This window comes from Peromyscus californicus, unplaced genomic scaffold, assembly GCF_007827085.1.
Source record: "Peromyscus californicus insignis strain IS unplaced genomic scaffold, ASM782708v3 Scaffold_1__1_contigs__length_55948999, whole genome shotgun sequence".
Classification (NCBI taxonomy): Eukaryota; Metazoa; Chordata; class Mammalia; order Rodentia; family Cricetidae; genus Peromyscus; species Peromyscus californicus.
The window spans coordinates 33711513-33727782 of NW_026294492.1; the positions used below are offsets into that span (position 1 = coordinate 33711513).

At 50.4% G+C, this 16270-nt stretch overlaps 1 long non-coding RNA gene across 3 annotated transcripts in view; it reads left to right on the forward strand.

Moving 5' to 3' along the window:
* The window catches only part of LOC128115581 (uncharacterized), a 55514-nt gene that overhangs the window by 6878 nt on the left and 32366 nt on the right, over positions 1-16270 (forward strand). The window lies entirely within an intron of this gene.

Below are 16270 nucleotides of genomic sequence, written 5' to 3' on the forward strand. Positions count from 1 at the left end.
CTTTTTCTCCCCACATGTGGGTGAGATTCATGCCTGTTGACATGTGTACCTCTGGCTCGTTTATTTTCAGGGCCGCTGAGAAACTGATTGCAGGAACAGGTCATTTTTCCAAAGAGCCCTGGCGGCCCCTGAGGGGCTGGGGGTGGGGAGGATGGCCCACCCGAGTGGCTCTGATCACTGGGCGTAGTCCCCGCAGTGGGGACACTCCCCCCTTCATCTCCCCACCCCTGTGGGGTGGCAGGGCCGGGCTCGTTCCCTCCGCCTCGCTGAACCATTGCTTCACTGAGCAGGAATTCAAGTGATTTTTTAGGCAGCCCTTGTGTTTCCCATAAATCAGTGTCAAGAGTGAAATCCTAGCATGAGGGGGCTGCAATTGCAACCAGCTGAGTGCCGCGGAGCAGACTAATTTGAGCCGGCCCTGGGTGGACGTGGGGTTCTGACAAGAAGGCTTTGCCAAGCCCTTCCTCGGCACAGAGAGAGACGCTGGGCTCAGTGCCAGTCCGTGAGCCGGCCCAGGCTTAAGAGGCCTACCTGCTCTCTGTGCTGACCCCTCCGGCCTCGCCCAGCGGCCTCCAGTGTGCTGCAAGGTGACCTTTGAACCAGGAGCAGCTTGTGCTGAGGGGCTTAGAACTTTATTCCTGTGATGGACAAAGGCAGAGAGAGAGAGAGAGAGAGAGAGAGAGAGAGAGAGAGAGAGAGAGAGAGAGAGAGCGAGCCCCAGAGCCCTTCAGCCCCTGCACTCAGAGCTCCAGGTGCTGCATGATGGCTTCCCGGGCATGGTCACACACACACACACACACACACACACACACACACACACACACACACACACACCCGCCTTCCCATCAGTAGTGCCATCAACGCAAGTTGCTTGGACTATAGAAATGTATTCTCTCACAACACTGGAAGCTGGAAGTTCAAGATCAAGCTGTCAGGGTCAGAGACTTCCCTAGCCTCCCTGCTTGGCTCGACACCTTTTCACACGGGGAGGCCCCTCTACGCCGAGCCCCTGGTCTCTCTGCGTGTTCTAATATTTTCTCCTTATATGGACACCAGCCAGACTGGGTGAGGGCCCACCCTAGCAATCCCATCTTAAAGTGCCCCGGCTGTTGCCTCATCTCCAAATATGGTTGTAGTCACAGGTGCTGGGGGCTAGGGCCTCAACACAGGAGTTTGAGGGTGTCCAGTTCAGCCCATGATATGGGGGTCATGGGGGTGGATCATATGTAGGGTGGCCACAGGATTGCACCACAGCTAAGAGGTATTATTTACATCATGGCATTTGTGTGTTTGTGTATACCTCTGGGTGTGTGTGTGTGTGTGTGTGTGTGTGTGTGTGTGTGTGTGTGTGGTGTGTGTGTGTGTTTGTGTGTGTTGTGTGTGTGAATGTGCCTGTGCATGGAAACCAGAGGTCACTATTGGATATCTTTCTCAATCAGACTCCACCTTATTTTTTGAGACAAGGTCTCTTAACAAACCCAGAGCACCCTTATCTGACTGAACTAGCTGGTCAGCAAACCCCCGGGCATCCTCCTGCCTCTGCTGGGGAGCCCTGAGGTTACAGGTGTGCCGGATTCAGGTCCTCAAGCTTGCAGAGCAAACACTACCGACTGGGCCATCTGCCCGGTCTTCCCATCATGGACACTTTTATCCTTTGAAAATCTTTATGTTTTTGTACTTTCGTTGGACCCAAGAGCGGGCCAATTTGTGTATTTCTTGTGGCCGATTTCCTGCAGATGGCAGAAAAACATTCTCTTGGTGTGTTTGCTCATCTCTGGTGAAGGGAGTAAACTGGTTTGAAAGAACCGTGTTTTGGGGGCCACAGAGGCTTATATGACCGTCCGGGGCTCCAGACTGGTTTGGAGTAGGCCGTGTTACTGCGGTTAGTCACAGGGACTAAATCTAAGCAGGGTCACATGTTTATCTTAGTTTCGTGGACTAAGTTTAATGAAAGGGGTTATGTGGTCTCAGTAGCGATATAGGTCGGTCATGACACGGTGGCGTTTGTGGCCCTTGTCACGGGCACATTCCTTCAACTACTGTGATAGGGTTTGTGTTTGCCTGTGTGTATATATATATGCCAGTGTGTATTTGTTTCTATGCACACATCTATTCTTACACATCTGTGTGGGAACGACTTTGTGTGTTTATAGGAATATCTTGTGTGTACACAATGGCCTATGCATATCTGTGTGGTTGTGCATGTGTCTGTGTATTCATGCCACTGTACATGTGTGCATATGTGTGTAAGTGTGGCAGATATATGACAGGAGGGGACATGAGGCAGGAGGTGGCAGAGGGCAGAGGCTCTGGCCTTGACCCAGGCTTCCAAAGGATCACAGATGTGACCTTTCACCCTTCCCTGTGGCTATTGAGGTCACTGCCCCGGGAGACTGAAGAACTTTCTTTTGGAACCACATGGGCTCACAGCCCGGGGAAGCAGAAATGCTACTCTAAAAGCAAACCGGATGATCTTCATCCTGAGGAGCCTGGAGCCAGCGGGACCTTGTTTAATTCCGAAGGAATGTGTGCGGTTCCCGCCCAGCTGAGCAGGCCCCAGCCTGACTTAGGGCCTTAGAGCCACCCAGCCAGAGGCTGATGCCTTCAACGGGAGGGGGGCTGGGGTCACACCCTTCCGGAGGGAGACAACACATCCACCCCTGAGGCTGATAGGGGCTAAGTGGGTGACAGCATCTGTGCCAGCGTGCCCAGCCCTGCGCTGCAGGGAAACAAGTCGCAAAGAGGAGATGCATGGCCCGGCCCCCAACCTCAACTCTGAGGTTAGCTGGGGCTCTAGCAGGCAAGAGGCAGTTCCCCAGTAGGAGAAGATGTGTGTGTGTGTGTGTGTGTGTGTGTGTGTGTGTGTGTGTGTGTGTGTGTAGGTAAAGAGCATAGGTAAAGAGGGCAGTGCCCAGCTGTGGCCATCCTAAAAGGCTCCTTGGATGAGCTTTGGTAGCTTTTAGTTGGGCACTGCAGGGAGGGAGGGGTAGGAGGGACAGGGGTTGGAGGTCGTAGGGGGAGATGCAGAAAGGCTTTGCAAAATGTGCACAGGTGTAAACAGGCACAGTCTAGATAGAATGGGTGTGCACACTGGCTTGGGTGGGAGGCTTCTGGAGAGATAAGAGGAAGACGGGCCAAGAAAATCACCTCCAGTCCTCCTCAGAAGGATCTGGAATGCTGGTCAGAGTTCATTCGTAGGTGGTGGGGAGCACCTGAACACTCTTAGCAAGGGCTAACCTGATGAAAGCATGCGTGCGTGCGTGCGTGCGTGCGTGCGTGCGTGCGTGGGTGCGTGCGTGCGTGCGTGCGTGCGTGTGTGTGTGTGTGTGTGTGTGTGTGTGTGTGTTTGTGTGCCCACGGGGTTCCCCAGAAGACAGCTTGGCTTCGTGATAGGCCACATTGCAGGCGAGGCAGGGCTGGTGTTTCCAGTGAGGAAGCCTGGGCTGTGCGCGGGGCCTCGGCTTGAGAAACAATGTGGTAGAACTGTGATGCCTTCGGGTCTTTTTTTTTTTTTTTTTTTCAGATTTTGGTTCTGTGTGGAGTCCCCTGACCTGTGAATCCTGTGTCAGCCTGATATCACTCCTTCCTTACAGCCCAGTGGACCAGCAGGGCCCGAGAGGCAGAGACAGGGCCCTAAGGCAGCTCAGACTTCAGCCAGTCCTCCTGGCTCTGGCCAGGGTGTGTGGCCTCTGCAGTGAGCCGTTGGGTATTTCACCTATTGGTACCAAAATCCCGAGTCTGTTACTGGCAGTGGGTGTCAGTCAGAAAGGAAGAGAGCTCATGACTGTGGTGTGTGGATGTCCGTGTGGACCAGCTGCACACAACCACAAAGGCTATTCCATTCAGTCCTGGTGAGGGCTGAAAAAGACTGCTCAGTTTGGGTGTGTGGACAGTGTGCTTGGGGGTGCATCTAGCCTCGGGGGGGGGGCAGCCTCAGCCTCAGGCCTGGCACGTAGTGGAAGACCCACGTGTGTTGAGTGAGTCAATGTAAATGTGATCGCAGCTCAGGCTCCCAGGACAAAGAGAATTTCTGATTGACAACATACCCCACTGAAACCTGCCAGAGACCTGTATCACGTGAGGTCAGCCTGCCTGGGCCTCTTTAGCAGATTGCTATAGGCTGGACCTGTTGCCAGTCCCTTCCATACACATGCACATGTACACACACACACACACACACACACACACACACACACACACACACACGAGTGTAGGCTGGGGGTTTCACCATCAGAACTGGGGCCATGGTTGCATTTTGCTCCTCCTCGGGTACCCCTGGTATTTGCAGGTTGCATTACAGCGTCTCTCCTAGCCATTCTGAGCTCAGTTCTTCTGCTAGTGTGAGGAAAGATCCTGCCTTGGAGATGACATTGGCCTGGAATTTCCGAGTCTCCTGGGCCAGGGAAGTGGTCTCTTCTAGGCAAAGGAGAACCTCCCTGGTATATTTCATAACGTCCTGATAAGATTCCAAGGAGCTGAGCAAGCGGGATCCTGAGACTGAAATATATAAGGCAGGATCCCTACTCCTACACTCAGGAGTCCTGGCAAGTCATGTAGGCCAGGCTGTGAGGGTCCCTTGGCCAGAGTTCTCTGGAATACTGGTCTGCTTGGTCTACAGGGCTCAGGGGCCAGGTGTCTTCCTTGAGGCATCTGTTTGCCTGAGGAGGTCATGGAGGTGGCATCTGACGTGACCTCAAGTGGGTAGGCAGGCTGACCTGCCTGAACAGGTCTGAACGCTGCTAGGAGGAAAAAATCCACAGCGACCCGCTCAACTCCTGGCTCCTCAGCCTCCTCAGCCCGTCTCTCAGTCCCCTTGTCCACACATCACGTGTTTGCCTCTGCCTCTTGGACCAGGTCCTGCGGAGGCCGGAGTGCCTGACTCTGAACTAGCCACACAGCCGACCTTCTGAGTCCTGGCGAATTCAGGGCTGTGTCCCTCGGGCTGCTGAGGACCCTGAGCTCCTCACGTCATAGTGTCATTGTACGGAAAGACAGGCACAGACTCGCTGGACGCAGGGCTCAGAGCCACATTAGTCTTACATTCTGAATCCTGCTGAGGAATGCCTTTCTGTTCCAGATGGGTTCATTCTGGAGAGCATGCTAAGCCAAACTCAGTTGTGCCTGAGGCACACAAGACATCAGTCACGGGGGAGCTTTTCTTTATTTAAAGGTTTTGACATTTCATTCATCCTGGATATTTGAAGTTAATTTGGGGTTTTAAAAATACTGCTTCAAATATTTGAATTGACTGTTGAGGTGTGGGGCATTCCGTTAAGCCTTGTTCTTGAGACAAGGACCTTGCTGGTCCCTCCTGGCCTAGGTCAGAGTCCATGACAAAGGTAAAGGACACACAGAGAAAGGAGTCCTTGGTCTGGCCCTGGTGTACCCACGAGCCGACATATGTTGGGATGGTAGTAGACAAGACTTTTCCAAGAGGGTCTCACAGAGTCTGGTGCGCATGTGCTGTGTGTATGCTTGTGACTGTGTGTGTAGGGATAAAGAGGGGAAGAGAGACTTCCAGGGTTGCATTACTGGTTCAGGGAACTGAACGGCAGGTCCTGCTGTGGGCTGAGTACATTTGAGTCTTTAGAGGAGGAGAGAGAATCAGGGAACAGAACTGGGTGGAGGGGGAACAGTCTTCAAAGGAAAAATGAGAAAAACTAGTTTCTGTAGGGAAGGTCGGGGTGGGGGGACGACTAGAAAATGGGGAAGCTGAGGAGCAAAGTCCTTGCCAGCCACCTTCAGTGGTGTCCACACAGCATGCATGCAGGCCACCACGGCCCTGCTTGTCCAAGTGTGGTCGCCACAAGGCTGTGTGCAGGATACACGTTTAGATGCATGCTCGTGTCTAGGTCGTTTTGTTTCCCCGATTACAAAACCTATTTATACTAATTGTAGGAAACAGGCAGAAATTTGGGGAGCACGAAGCAGGGCGCGGACTCGTGGCATCTGCCCGGCACGATGATAAACATTGTTGCTCACTTGGAATGACCCACAATGCCTGTGGTCAGGTGAGCCATACAAACGGGCAAGCCAGGACCCCTCACTTCCTACCATACCTTCCTATCCTCCCTGTGACAAAGCCTTGTGTAGCCCAGGTTGGCCACTATGCTCAGTGTATGCAGTGCTGGGAACTGAACCCAGGGCTCAGTGGATGCTAGAGAACACTCTGTCAATGGAGTTATAGCCTCGGCTCCCTTCTTGGTGTGTGTGTGTGTGTGTGTGTGTGTGTGTGTGTGTGTGTGTGTGTGTGCTTACAAGCACATGATTGAGATAGGGTCTCCTGTAGCCCAGACCGACCTTGAACATGTTCTGTAGTCAAGAATAATCTTGAGGGGCTGGAGAGATGGCTCAGAGGTTAAGAGCACTGAATGCTCTTCCAGAGGACCCCGAGTTCAATTCCCAGCACCCACAGGGTGGCTCACAACCATCTACAATGAGATCTGGCACCTTCTTCTGTATACATATAAATAAATAAATCTTAAAAAAAATATAAAAAAAAGAAGAAAAAAAAAAAAAAGAATGATCTTGAACTCCTGATCCTCCTGTTTCTACCTCCCAACGCTGGGATAATAGATCTGTTCCAACACGCCCAGCTCATTGGGTCTTCCTGCCTAGGCTTCATGAAGCCACTGATTCCTCCCTTTCCTGATGATCCCAGGGACATCCCATGGAGATCCAGGCCTCCTGAGCATCCTCCTGAGCTGTTTATCCACTCTCATCAGTACCCAAATCTGCAACCTAGGCTACAGAGCCCTTCACAGGAGCCCCACTCTTCCGTGTGGTGGGCACCATGTCTAGACCCTGCCTGCCTGGAGTCTTGCTGGTGAGCTGGCTCTGAGGCTTACCAGGCTCCCTAGGGGCCATCACGGCGTGGGGTGGGGGGTAGGCAGTGAAGGCAGTGAACAGGTTTCAACGGCATGCCTCCTGGAAACCACATCAAATGGTGCAGCTAGGAATTAATAAATAAATTTGGGAGACAAGTCAATTACCCTCCCCCTGTGCCCCTGTCCCCAGGGGCAAACAGTGGCATGTGGTTCCCAGCCTCAGCACGCCTTCCCCAGGGCAGACCAACCACTGCAGCTGGCTTCTGTCAGATTAGCTGGGCAAGATGTGACAGGCCTCTGTCCTCTGGGGAAATCACTCCTTTCCTGGGAGGTGGTGAGGACATTCCCAGGTTGCTCTGTTCCTGCCCTTTCCCCGCACCCCTCCCAGTTTTACTATTTTATCATTGAAAAAAATCAGACAGACTTCTGGTTGCATTTGAAAACACTTATTCACTCAGTAAATACTGAGCAAAGCATGCTAGCTACGCGCTAGAGGTTTGGCCAGGTTGTGGAGACACAGCTCTGCCTGAGAAAAGTTTACAGTTGTGTGTGTGTGTGTGTGTGTGTGTGTAAATACAATTGCATATAGCACTTATAGCGCTTTTTGGTGGTGGGGCGCTGAGAAGGGGGTCCTTAGTTTAGCCTAAAAGTGTCTTCAGAGAGCCTCCTGAAAAGGCGATGCCTGGATATTTTGGAGGGGTGGAGAGTGCTGTTACAGACTGACTGGACCGTTTTCAAAGTTGCAGAGGCAGGGAAGAGAGGTGAAGTGGGAGGGCTATGAGGAAGTTCACCTGGCTGGATCCAGATGTGGAGTGGACAGAGAGAAGGAGAGAGGGAGAGAGGGAGGGAATACGAGAGGGAGAGCAAGCTGGTGACATTTAGATTCTTTTTAGCTTTGTGTGTACAGTGCACGGGCTGTTATTTCTACATAAAACAACTCCACGGAGCCCAGCAGACTCAGAGAACAGCAATCTTCGCTCTGCTCAGCATTAGCGAGCGTGAGTCCTCCAACATGTGCGGCCTCTGAATTTTCTCAGCCTGCATCTGTTGGACGAGTCCTTTAGACTGATGGTTCTCTCTAGTTTACCATGCATGACGATCACTTGGGACATTCACTTTAAGTGTGGGTGTTTGGAGTCTGTCATGGAGACCCAGGCGCTATAGCGCTCAGCAGTGTCCATTTTTAATAAGCTCCCTTGGACCCACCGTGTTCAGAGAGCACATTTTGAACAACACAATCCTAGAAGCCGATCTGGTCCTCTTGGGGTAGCTTGCTTGTGACGGAGAGGCCACCAGATGGCAGTAGTGCTTTGCGATGCGCTGAGTGTCGGTTTTTGTTTTTTTTTTAACTGGGGGTGGTAGTTGGCCTAGAGACAGTTCTGGGTTTGTTATTTTGCAAGAATGTATAGACCTGAAGCTGGGTTGGTGAGGAAGGCTCAGCTCCTTGGGGGGGCTGAGGCTGGAAGCTCGCGTGTGCAAGATCTGCCTGGGATACAGAGTGAGTTGAAGGCCAGCCTGAGCAACTTAGTGAGCCCCTATTAGAAGATGAAGTGGGCCGGGGAAGGTAGTTCAGTGGCACAGCACTTGCTTGGCACCTACAAAGCCTTGGGTTTAACTCCCAGTACAAAAAAGACTCTTAAAATAATTTGATCGGAAATTTCAAAGTTCAAGTTTAAATTTCATGTTCAGCGTCAGAACTGAGCTCTCCATACACCCATCACCAGTCACGCGTGCCTTTTGATAACCTGAAATGCGGACAGTCTGAGTAGAGTTGTGCCAAAGGGTCAATGCACATGTGGCCGTGATTATTATTGATATTATTATTTGGAGCTTTCTCCACTTATTTTTATTGCGAGGTAGAGGAGTCCTCTCTTTTTCCTGTTCATTGAATGGAACAAACTCGGGGGGCGGCGGAGGGGGCGGTGAGGTGGGGGATGGGATCAGGGGGCCGAGGTCTCTCCTGGGGTCTTAGAGCCGAGAGAGGTCACACTGGTAGACTAGCAGCCGGGGCCAGGAGCCACTCCGTTAAGGCCAACTCAGCTTTCAAAGATAGCTCTTGGTTTCCACTTGATTGGCACGGTGGTCCTAGTGGCCTGGTCTAAATTGGAAAATGACTGGAGAGAGCCCACAGGGGGAGAATGGGCCCTCAAACAGTTATTTGAATCAGTGACTCCTCTCGCTGGCTCAGAGGTGTCCTGTTATGTGGTGGTGCCCTATCTGCTGCCTGGACTTTCTGCGTGCGTGCGGTCACTGAGAAACATCTCGAGTCCCTTTCTGCTCCTAACCTCCTTTTTTTTTAAGCTCTCTGAAAAAAACAAAAACAAAAACAGAGTGTATAAAATCTGTGGTCCCTTTCTTAACCCTAGTCAGTGGTTTCAGCCACATCTAAGTGACCACTGCTGGGAACTCTCAACTACACACTGCTTTCTCTGCTCTCCTTCTCCGGCCGCCCTCCCTTCTCCTCCCTCTCTTTCTCTCTTTCTCTCTTTCTTTCCAACTAGGTCTGGATGTGCAGCCCAGGCTTGCTTGCCTCAAGCTCAGGATCCCCCTATTTCAGCCTCCCAAATTCTGGGCTTACTGGAGAGTACACTACACCCGACTACAGAGTCTTTTAAAGATAGGGGGACACAAGATAAGAACAATATAAAATCTCTTATTACTTCATGTAGAAATTTAAGCTTGAGTTAAATAAAATTGTTGTTAAAATTGATTTCACCCTTTTTTTTTTTTACTTTTTTATTATTTTTTTTCTTTTACTTTTTAAGTGTGACTTCTGGAAAAATTTCAACTATAAGGCAACTTGCATTCTATCCTAAAAGGACGCACTATGTTGGGAATCATCAAAATTCATGTTTTAATTTTGAAATTAAATGAATCAAGGGCCAAAGCTTGATGGCCAGTGCTACATTTGAAGTTAAAAAGAAAAAGAAAAACAAAAACAAAAACCCTCTATTTAAGTTTAAGTCCAAATTCTCATCACGTGCCTTTGGGCAGCCACGTGCATTCCCTTAGCCTGTTTCCATCACGTGTAAAATGGGGCAACGACAGCAGCCTACTTGAGCAGGTTACTTACAAGTCACCCAAGATAACGTGTACCTATGAGACGCCCCTGTGAACTCTGAAACATCACACAGTGATCGGGTGGCTGTCATGGCTACTAATAACATCTAGAATAGGCCATTCCTTCACATTCTCTATGTGTAGAAGGTCCTGCCTTCATCACTTCCAGACTCTCAGGAGTTAATTCACAGGTAAGGTTCTTTGTCGTTCCAAATGCTTATGAAGTGCAAAGTGCCAATGCAGGACTAAAACAGTGATTTAGCTGGGAGCTGGTGGAGCACGCCTTTAATCCCAGCACTTGGAAGGCAGAGGTAGCTCCATCTCTGTCAGTTCAAGGCCAGCCTTGAATCCTAGGTCAGCCAAGGCTGGGTAGCGAAACCCTGTCTCGGAAGAAAACAATAGTGATTCTGGTGGAGTGCTTGCCTAGCAGGAGCAGACTCGAGTTCGATCCCCAGGACTCCATAAAACTGGCTATGGTGGGATGCATCTGTAATCCCACCACCCAGAAGTAGAGATCAGAGGATCGGAAATTCAAGGGCCACATAGCGAGTTCGACGCCAGCCTGGGATACATGAGAGCCTGTCTTTTTTTTTTTTTTTAAAGATTTATTTATTATGTATACAGTGTTCTTCCCCCATGTATACTTGCAGGCCAGAAGAGGGCACCAGATCTCATTACAGATGGTTGTGAGCCACCATGTGGTTGCTGGGAATTGAACTCAGGACCTTTGGAAGAGCAAGCAGTGCTCTTAACCTCTGAGCCACCTCTCCAGCCCGAGAGCCTGTCTTAAATAGAGCCAGTGAGATAGCCCAGAGGGCAAACACACATTCTGAGTAAACCCTTGGTATGTGACTTCAAATCTCTAACCTCTGCATGCTCACTGGGCCATCCTCATACTGATATAAAAAATTTATACACCCACACACCCCCAAAACCACCAAAAGGACTGCAGTGATTCACTGGTAAACTCACTTCAAGGCTTATGCGTTTGCTGGAGCTCCTGCCTTCTCTTCTTGGTGATCTGGAACAGAATTGGAAAGCTAGGGGTGGAGGAAGAGGGAAAAACAAACACGACCAAGTGTTTCTGTCCGCAGAGGATCTGTGTTATCAGTGGGAAACAAAGACACGAGATGGAAGGCTGGGAAGCCTGCGGAAGGCTGCCGAGGCTGTCTGCCCAAGGACTTCTGGGAGAACACGGAGCCGCATAGATGCTCCCCACCAGCTCACTGCTCCCCTCCACTCACTGCTCCCCAACACTCACTGCTCCCCAACACTCACTGCTCCCCTCTTGCTTGCTGGGTAGAAAGTTGACTCTGCTACCGCTTGGTAATTGTCTAGCTTAAGTATTTCGGTTTAGGAGGACATGGCTTGTTGGTAACACTCTGACCGGAGCCCTCACCTCACTTTATGTCTCTTCTGTACCAGCGATGTAATGGGGGAATGAATTGGAAAAAAAAATCTATTTACATGATTATGTCTTCTTCCTCCTCCTCTTCCTCCTCTCCCTCCTCCTCTCTCCCTCTTTTTTTCCCTCCATCCCTTGCTCTCTCAATCTCTCTTTCTGGAAAGGTCTCACTCTGTAGCCCAGGGTGTCCTGGAACTTGCAATCCTCCTGTCTCAGCCTCTCAAGTTCTAGAATCACAGATGTGTGCCACCATCCCTGGCTTTGACCTCATTTTTTTGTTTTTTCAGAAAATAATTTTTCATTAAAAAATTTTAAAGTAGCTTTGCAGGTGACGCCATCCCCTGTCACCACTTGCTACAGCCATGGTCAACCCCACCATGTTCTTTGACATCACGGCCAGCGGCAAGCCCGTGGGCCGCATCTCCTTCAAGACATTTGCAGACAAAGTTCCAAAGACAGTAGAAAACTTCCACACTGAGCACCGGAGAGAAAGGATTTGGATATAAGCTTCCTCCTTTCACAGAATTATTCCAGGATTCATGTGCCAGGGTGGTGACGTCACACACCATAATGGCACTGGCGGCGGGCAGGTCGATCTACCGGGAGAAATTGGAGGATGAGAACTTCATCCTGAAGCATACGGGCCCTGGTATCTTGTCCGTGGCAAATGCTGGACCAAACGCAAGCGGTTCCCAGTTTCTCATCTGCACTGAGACTGAGCGGCTGGATGGCAAATATGTGGTCTTGGGAAAGGTGAAAGAGGACCTGAGTGAGGATCATAGAAGCCATGGAGAGTTTTGGTCCAGGAATGGCAAGGCCAGCAAGATCACCATTGCCGACTGTGGACATTTTGTGGACTTTTGACTTGCAGACATCTTACCCATCAGACCATTCCTTCTGTCGCTCAGGAGACCACCCCCACCCCATCTGCTCACAGTACCCTATAATCTCTGCTCTCACTGAAGTTCGTTGGATTCCATATTTTCCTCATTCTCCTCCAAGTCCAGCTGATTGCAGAGTTAAGTTTATGATTATGAATAAAAATTAAATTAGAAAAGAAATTAAAAGTTAAAGGCTTTCGATTGAAAACACATAGAATTTACCATCAGAATTTCTTTTTCTTTCGTTTGTTCTCTCTCTCTCTTTCTCTTTTTTTCCAAGACAGGGTTTCTCTGTGTAGTTTTGGTACCTGTCCTGGATCTCACTCTGTAGACCAGGCTGGCCTCGAACTTACAGAGATCCGCCTGGCTCTGCCTCCTGAGTGCTGGGATTTAAGGTGTGTGCCACCATCACCCGGCCAGAATGAATTTCTTTTTGATACTATCTTTTAATCGTGCTTTCTTGCAGCCCAGAGGATGAGCCTTCATACTTCCCGCTGTGGGAAGGAGAGGGGAGGCAGTGTCTTGGGCTCCAAGCTGATGCTCACAGCTCATTTGTGAGATAAAGGTGTGGAAATCCACACCCTGTGGACAGAGAAATGGGGCAAGGCGTGGCAGGAGAGAGAGCAGAGTTTATCATGCCTCAGGTGGGGGCGACTCACACAAAATGGCAAAGAAGGCAGTTAGAGACTCCTTCAAAGACCAGGACTGCAGGGAAGTCTGTCTTGAGAGGGGCTGGTTTCTTTCCCCCAAGGCCCAGACCCTGTTGGGACAAGAGGCACTGGTTTGGCTGACAGGACTTGCTTTACCTTATGGGAGTTGGAAGAAAGAATTCCCCTCAAGGTCAGCCCTGCATGCACCTGTGGGACCCCATCAGAACGAAGGTGAAGGTTCTGTCAGGGAGGGCAGAGGGAGTGTCTGAATTTGGCTTCCTCCAGCTGCCCTGGGCTATCTGTGGGAGTGAGTGGCATGTAGACCATTCATGAAAGCGAGGGAAAGTGCTCGCAAGTGTGCTTGGAAGTTTAATCTAAAGGGTGGACGGTTGCGATGGAAGAGGAGAGCCCGATTACTGAGGAGCCCAGGGCAGAGTTTATATACTGGACATCTGATGCCCAGAAGCGACCATGGGAGAGACGAAGCCTCCACACAGGAAATAGAAGCAGAGCAGGAATTTCAGATCTTGGGCTACAAGCATGTGATTGAGACTCGACTCTGAGACAGGAGGAACTAGACAGAGCACCAGTCAGCATGTGCTAGCTAAGGCTGCAGTAACAAATGTGCCTGAGTCTTAAATACAGCATTTTGTTTCTCACTCATGGTACATAATTGGGCTCGCCCTGTCTTCGTTCTGGGAGCCAGGATGAAAGTCAGCCTTTGTCTGGGTCCTTTGTGGAGGGGAAGACAGCAGAAGGCTGGTGGAGACCAGAACAATATTGGTTCTTTCGACATGTGCATGAGTTCTAACATGGCATTGGCCAAGGCCAGTTACACAACACTCTGCCAGGTCGGTGAGGAAAGGGAGTGCCTCCTCCAGGAGTCATCCCAAGTTCCCAGGGTCTGGAGCAGGGGTGGATAACCTTCTTGCGGGCAGGGGAGGGAGTAGTTATGAGCACAACGGCCTGTGTCCAGCAGTGATGCCTCTCTTCCCGCAGGGCTTCCGAGCATCCACTCCTCTCCTTTGCCTTTTCCACTCTTAGAGAAAGAGAGGCAAGATCCACTTAGAAGCCGTAGCCCCGAGAGCCCGCCTGAGACCCCTGTGGGCTGGCTGGCGGAAGAGTCGGTCTTGGCTTAGACCGGGGCGGGGCGGGGGGGGGGGGCAAACGAGAAGCAGCTGTGTTTCTTGTCACCATGGACAGGCCTGGTGGCTTCCAGCCATGGCCAGAAGTTGCAGGACGAAGAGCTGAGGGGCTGCCTGCCATTCCCTTGCCTGGCTTCCTGTGCTGTGGGAAGAAGGAACTGTTTCGCAAAGACATCTGTCTGTCTGTCTGTCTGTCTATTATCTATCTATCTATCTATCTATCTATCTATCTATCTATCTATCATCTATCATCTATCATCTATCTATCTATCTATCTTTTGAGCTGGGATCACACTGTGTAGTCTTGACTGAGCCTTGCTGTCTGCCAGGCTGGTCTTGAACCCACGATGATCTTTCTGTATCTGCCTCTGCCTCCCTTTTTAAAATACACTTTACTTGATCCCTCCATCAACTGATAGAGATAGGAAGACAGGACCGATTTATCACTATCAAATGAAGAAACTGAGATTCAACGAGAGAGCAAAGGATGTGTCTGAGACCACACAACCAGCCATCGACAGAGATCGGCAGGGACTGAGTTCCTTTCCTCGGGGCTAGGTATTTTCTGTGGTGTGGATTGCAGAGACAACCTGGCACAGAGGTGCAGGAAGGGCAAAGCCTGGGAGAACTCGGAAGGGATGGGGAGGGCTGGAGATTTGAAGTCAGAGGGCTGACTTTAGGAGTCTCTCCGTATCATTCTCCAGTAAGTTAACCTAACATTACGGAGTCTTGGTTTCCTCTTTTATAACATAGGCTGAAAGTTGGGGTCCACACAAAAGTTAAGCATTAAGAACAGCCAATGGAGGGTACTAGAAGGTGACTGGATGTGTGTGTGTGTGATTAGGTTATGAAATCGGAACCCATACAAATAGCTTTCATACCCTTGTAAAGAGATACAACAGAGTGTCCACTGTAAAAGCACACAACAGGAAGTAAATAATATGCAACCAGGAAGAGGTCCCTCACCAGAGCCCTGCCAAGCACCCTGATCTCAGACTTCTGGCTCCCAGCTGTAGAAATAAATGTTGCTTAAGCCTCCCAGATATGATAAGTTGAAAACTTTAAAAAAGTTCATTTTTATTATTCTAAGTTTTATATACGTGTGTGTGTGTGTCTGTGTGCATGTGCGTGTGTGTACGTGTGTGTGTGTGTGTGTGTGTGTGTGTGTGTTGCACGTGTGTGCAGGTGCCAGAGGAGGCCAGAGGCATCAAATGCTCTGGAGCTTGAGTTGCAGGTAGTTGTGAAGGGCCTGAGGTAGGTGATGGGAACTGAACTCAGGTCCTCTGGAAGGACAGCAGTTGTTCTCACCCACTGAACCATCATCTCTCCAGGCCCGAAACTTCATTGTTAATCGTGTGAGTTTGTGCGTGTGCACATGTGCAGCTGTGCATGCGTGCCACGGGGTGCTTGAGGGGGTCAGAGGTCAACTTTGAGGAGTTGGTTCCACCTTTATACAGGTTCCAGTGACCAAACTGAAATTGCTAGGCTTTCGTGGCAAGAGCTTTTACACGGTGGGCTATCATCATCTCACCCGCCGAGGTACGATTGGCTTGTTTGTTACAGCAAGCTAAACTAAGACCATGCTCTTTCCACGTCACCTAAGAAGGCTGCCAATGAGTATGACAAATGAAATAATGTCATTGAGAAGTGGTCACAGTCTGCAAAAAAAAGCAGCTCGCCAGCTTGTCTGCTCCATTCCAGGAAGTGGGGGCCTGGCCCTTCAAACTGTGTGCTCCCTTCCTCCTGGGGGGACTCAGAGCACCCCAGAAACAGGCTGCAGTTTGCTCCTTCCTGCTTCCCCTGGGATCAGGGCTGAGTATTTCCTCTTGCAGAAACCAACAAGAAAGTCAGAACAATTTCATAAAACGCTGAAGCCTGACTCCACTTCTCCCTGTCGCCCTGCTGGGGTGGATGGGATATGGCTAGGGACTGGCTTCGGCTGGAGCTCTTGCGGATCAATGACTTGCTACGGCCTTGAGAGAGAATTGGCTGCTGTGTGTCATCTGTTCAACTGGCTGCAAAGAGAATGACTGTGGCTGGGTGTCCCGAGGAGTGGGACCCTGATTTTCCCTGGAAGCAGGACAGAGAGGAGAGAAGCCCAGCTCCACCAGGAGGGGCTGCCACGGTCTGAGAGCCCCCGGGGCTTTCCCTGGACAAACCCAGAGAGAGGCATCCTAATCTTCATGGAGACAGTTTTCCGTTCTAGCCAATACCTTTCCGGCCATTTGCAAAACAGAGTTCAGAATCCTAAGTCTTTTCTCTCCTGACCCGCAGGTCAGTTTTCTGTGCGTGTTTATCTTTG